Source organism: Pseudochaenichthys georgianus, chromosome 9, assembly GCF_902827115.2.
Source record: "Pseudochaenichthys georgianus chromosome 9, fPseGeo1.2, whole genome shotgun sequence".
Classification (NCBI taxonomy): domain Eukaryota; kingdom Metazoa; phylum Chordata; class Actinopteri; order Perciformes; family Channichthyidae; genus Pseudochaenichthys; species Pseudochaenichthys georgianus.
Window position 1 is genome coordinate 16,713,677 of NC_047511.1, and position 5,700 is coordinate 16,719,376.

At 39.2% G+C, this 5,700-nt stretch overlaps 1 long non-coding RNA gene across 1 annotated transcript; it reads right to left on the bottom strand.

Annotated features, from left to right (window-relative positions):
• Positions 1-4,733: 4,733 nt before the first annotated feature.
• LOC139434403 (uncharacterized) lies at positions 4,734-5,485 on the bottom strand. Its single transcript, XR_011643751.1, has 3 exons — positions 5,453-5,485; positions 4,989-5,176; positions 4,734-4,825 (listed from the first exon to the last, which is right to left on the bottom strand). It is a non-coding gene; the product is annotated as an uncharacterized lncRNA (long non-coding RNA).
• Between the last annotated feature and the right edge of the window lie 215 nt (positions 5,486-5,700).

A 5,700-nucleotide genomic window follows, 5' to 3' on the forward strand; every position in this document is an offset into this window, starting at 1 on the left:
CAGTCTCACGGCATTTCATGTTATAGTCACAAAATTAATCTATTGATTCGTGTTCACCAACACGTTTTTCGCATTTTTTTCGTGTCACACAGAACAATTTTAGAAGCAATGTATTTATATTGGTAATATGTTTCGTGCCTCTGCCAAATAATAACAAATTAGAAGATTTTTGAAATACAGATTTCAGTATTCTGAGACTCTGTGCCCCATTTATTTGCAAAAAAACTCCGACATTATACAATTTAAAATAAAAGGGATAGGGTTAGGCTTAGGGTAAGAAAATGTTTTTATGAACCACACAGCTTCTGGCCTTCCAAGACCCGACCGGTCAAAAAGACGTGGTGCAGGCACGGAACATACTACCAATATAAATACATTGCTTTTAAAATCGGTCTGTGTGACACGAAAAAAATGCAAAAATCGTGCTGGTAAACACGAATCAATAGATTAAATTCATTTCGTGACTATAACACGAAATGCCGTGAGACTGGATTGAGTGGAAATGCCCCATAAGATACCCTTAGTGGTTGGACCTCACACTTGTTTAAATAATTGCTCATCTTACTCTACAAATTCCAATACGTGTGTCATCAAACTTGTCTTCAACTTGTCCTGTAAATATCCAATGTCAAAAAGTGGCTTATGAAATGAAAAAGAAACCTTTCTTGCTTCTGGCAAGATGATTGCGAACATTTGTTTCAACACAGCCTCAACTGTTTGAGTGTGCCGCACTAAAATATTTCATGGCTGCAAATTACTTGTAATCCCATTGAAGCACATTACAGTTCTGGTGGATCTGAAATACATTTCAGATGCTAGACATGCTGCTGGGAATACTCTCTCTGTTCCTCTCTGCATAGGCTACAATATTTAACAATGCTGGAGTCAAGAGCAGTGAGATTGACTCGGCAGATGCAGTGTATTCTAAATAATCAGGTATGCTGATAGGCCCAAATCCTAAACGTTGTATTACACCAACCATTTGATGAGCACCATTCTTCTCTGCCGATCTGATCTTTCTCATCATCATGTGGGATGGCTGACTTGCTTTTGTTTCAACACCAGACTTGTGTCCTTGTGTGCTGTTGATTCATTGCATAGAAAGTAGCTGATTTGACAGCATGTGATGCTGAAAAGAAAGTCTGGTTTCTTTATTCAAGTTTATGTCTGTCGCAGACAGAATAAAAAACCTTGGATAAAGCTGCAGCCACGCAACGGTTTGGCCTAGTCAACATTGTGCAGTTGCAACATTTTCTGACAGATGATAAATGGCAGTAAAATGTAAGAAATGAAAGCTTTACATTTACATTCAGATAACATAGTGAGTATGACTACTGAATGTAGAGTATTCAGAGCAGTTTTGCTGAAAGTGAATTGGGTGTTAAGATGTGGTGATTAAACAGGATCCATGTGGTTCAATGACTTATTGAAGAGGCTGATTGTTGTTTGTAAAAAATGACCTGAAGATGGTGAATGTGCTAATTTTTTGTATCGATGACAGATCCCTCAAATGTGTCTGGGGACACTGAAGTATAGGTTACTACCACCATACCAGCTACTTACTCTCATTCCTTTGTTATTGTTGTATGCATAACCCTCAAACTGTCATTTAGGTGCATCTACCTCTGGTACAGGACCCACAACTCTGACTTTGTTTGGCTCATATTAGTTTTTGTTCTCTAGGCAAATTCCTATAAAAGAGGATCAGTTTATATTACCTAATTGTGAGCTGAAACGCCTCTTCGCTTATACAATTCAGATATTACACTTTCAAGTCAGGAATGCCACAAGGCCCAATGTGTAATGAGTTTGGGTAAACAAGGGTGTGGGAAATATTTGATTTCCTCCTATTAAATAAGGTTTATTGATAATATACCGCTTTATGCCACCAATTCAAGACAACTATCACATCATGTTCACTCACTTTCAGAGCTTCTGAGCAAACTTCCATCAACATCAGTCAATCGCCTTCTGCCATTTACCGCCACTCTCTCCATAACATCCTCCTCTTATCAACTTCCCTGTCTGCTTACCCCTGCGAGATGGAGTTCATGACTTTATGAGCTGTTCATGAGCACTCATGAAACATTCATGAACAACTCATTATATGTTCACTTGTCATGTTCATGAACCAAAATTCTTAAAATGCTCATGAACCATTTTAAAGAGCAGTTCATGAAATGTTTATGAACATTGTTCATTCATATAAAGTTCCTGTTTTGCTCATGACAGACTTTTATGAGCAATTTATGAACTTTTCATGATCCAGCCAATCACAACATTATAATTAAAACCCCAAAAAGTGTGCATGAGTATTTCATGAACTTTTCATGACTATGAGCATTTCATGAATTTTGGATGATTGTGGCAAGTTCAGAATATTTTGGAATATTCATGAGCATTTTATGAACTTTTGATGATCAGTGTGATGTTTTTAAAGACCTCTTGAATATTCATCTACTATTTGAACATTTCTTTCTTTTTTAAAACTTTTAATCTTAAAACAAAACAATAGTGAATTTGAAACTGAACATTATCTGTATTTATTTTGGTGACATTCATATCATTTTATGGTTTATCTGTACTGTTTGAGAAGCAGTACGAGTAAGTAGCGCCAAGGTGGAACCTTTGGCAGGTGAGCGGTGACATCTGGGTTACCTTAGGGGGGACACTTCCGCCCCCTCCTCAGAAGCAATCCAGACCATAGACATATAAAGAGTAGACGCCGCATCGACCGCTGCTGCCTATTGGCGCTGACGAGCCGTGGGGCCGCCATCTTGGACCGGTCACCCGCTCCACTCAGTGTAATCTGTCTGGCAGGCGCAATGAAGTGTCAGCGCATTTTATCAATCATAACTCGCTGAATACAAAACTGATTTTCACGGGGGGGGGTTTTCTGCAAACGTCATATATGTAGGCATGATACCGGACACATGATTCGGCGTATTTTAATATTCATAGTAGGCTTAACAGCAATAGAATATTCTGGTATTTGATAGCCTATGTTATGTATGATAGGTATTTTGCAAAAGACACACGATATATAATATATACACACACACACAAAAAAACACTAATGGTCTATATATGATAGAGAAGCAGATTGTGTAGGCCTATACTCAGCTATTTTAATAAGTTGAAAAATGAAGAAACAATAATACATTATACATAGACAGAAGTTATACAGTTATATCAGTAAAAATGAATATCTATGTCATAAAAAATGAAAATGTACTTCTACATCTATATAAAAAATGTAAATGTTCAAGTTAAACACAAGAACATGACACCACCCCGCCCAAACCATATTTACACAAAGTTGCTCATGACACCCGAATGCCCCGTGCATGCGGCTCCTCCAAAGCATGACTGAGAACCTCTTTCTCATATCTTTGTCTTTGGGAAACCATCAAAATAAAAACGGGAGATTTGAGAGTCAACACAAAAACATTTTAAGAAGGAGGTCAAGCTTATTTTCTTCGTTCTTCTTCCTAGATAGATTAGATTTTAGATTTAGATTAGGACCCTTTGTGTTTCAGGTGACAAAGACTTCGTCGGGTAATATGCAATGGGAGCCTTCCAATGTCCTTGTAGGCCAACCACCATGAACACAAGAGCCTCAGTAGCAACATCGGTCTCATTATTTCCATCACCCATGTCTACAAAAGCAGACATTGACTGGTTATGTGGATTATATTGCACATGTTTTCTGATGGCCATGTCATCCAACATGAGTGAAACACATCCATATTTAGCCTGGTCTTCCTGGCATCTTCTCTCCAGCATATCCAGCATCATCTTGTTCAGGCCAGGCTTGCCATCCACCGAACACAGCCACCTGTAAAAAAATTGAGAAGTAGCTATTTAACGTACTTGCAACCGTAATTTCCAAAAATGAAATTGAACAACATTAAGACTACCTTTTTTTTTAGTCTCTCTGAGGTATTTGTATGCCTTTGGACCATGTAGATGGAGTGTGAGGGCACATTCTCTGTGGTCCTTGGAGTACTCATGGCCCTGCTTTGCCTTCAAGTCTATTTGAAGATCTGAAATTGTATGAGAAAAAATTAATAAGTCCCCTTCATATAATAACAAAGGAGTTTAATAAAGAGTGTAAGAGTAAGATGTACATGAATTTCAAAGTGCTAATTTCATTTTACCTGAGTAGAAATCAAGCCTCTTTGAGTTCTTCATTAATGAGGTTCTTTTCCCTCAAATCCCCCAAAAGAGTCCTCACTGTGGTCTCTGCCCTCTTTTCTCTAGCCATGGCATTCTTCCTCTCTCGCTCGAGACTCTCCACTCTTGCTAAAGCTTCATTGAGTCTGGCCTTAAGAGCAGTAGGAGAAGCAGGCAAGACATAGCTATGATCCTAGAAAGAGGGATGAACATGGTTTGAGTGATGTTTCACTTCACACACATCACTTTGACACAACTAGAGTATGGCCCACATTATTTCTTATAGTCATCACCTGTCAAAGCCACTGCCAGCATTGTGTGTGTGTGTGTGTGTGTGTGTGTGTGTGTGTGTGTGTGTGTGTGTGTGTGTGTGTGTGTGTGTGTGTGTGTGTGCGCCAGGAATGCATGTTCAACATGTCTTCAATTGTGTGTGTATGTGTTTATTTGTGAGTGTGTTTAATGAGTGGCAGCAAACAAGAGAGATTTTACTTTGTCTAGGACCATTATGAATGATGTTGAAAATAGAAATACTCACATCATTAGGCTGAGATTGTGAGTGTGAGGTTGAAGCTTCTGGGTCGTCCTGAGGGGCCACAGACAGGCTCTCTTCAGCTTTTCTGGAAGGAGACGTAGTCCTGCCCTTTTCTGGCTAAAATGAAAAAGCAGAAACACACACACACACACACACACACACACACACACACACACACACACACACACACACACACACACAGGTATTTCACCCTGCCCTGTTATTGATAATAGAATATTTACATTTATGAATGCTAATAACCTTATGATGATACACCTACTCTTTGGAGGTGAACCGGGAAGCTGAAGATGGAGGGAATAACACCATCTCTGAGTCGGACAATCTGTCCTGTCAAACTCGTCCTGCTTAAAATGCTCACTGCAAATCACGGATGACTCGCTTGCAGTGAACCCTTCCCTCCTCAAAGCAACTTCCCACTTCTTTCTCATATCTTTGTCTTTGGGAAACCTTCAAAATAAAAACGGGAGATTTGAGAGTCAACACAAAAACATTTTAAGAAGGAGGTCAAGCTTATTTTCTTCCTTCTTCTTCCTAGATAGATTAGATTAGATTTTACTTTATTCATCCCACAACGGGGAAATTCACTTGTTACAGCAGCGATTTATAAAGTCTCAGTTGGCCATGAACATAATGTTTGCTGGCTACGATTTCGCTGGCGGACATCAATACAGTACAATAATATTCTATTTACAAAATACAACCAATTATAATGTTGAATCTTACTTGTGAAAAGTAATCCCCCGACCCCTGTTCGCAATAGTCCGCCGATTTGCACAGCAATATGCTGCATAGTGCTCTGGCATCTTGAAACCTCTGCTGTCTATGGGTAGAATGTCTGTACATTATGGGTAGGATGACCGGTCCAAGATGGCGGCCGTATTTTTTGCGCCCCAGCAGCCAATGCGGCGTCTACTCTTTATATGTCTATGATCCAGACGATCAACCGGATCCTGTGTATAATTATTGCTGCT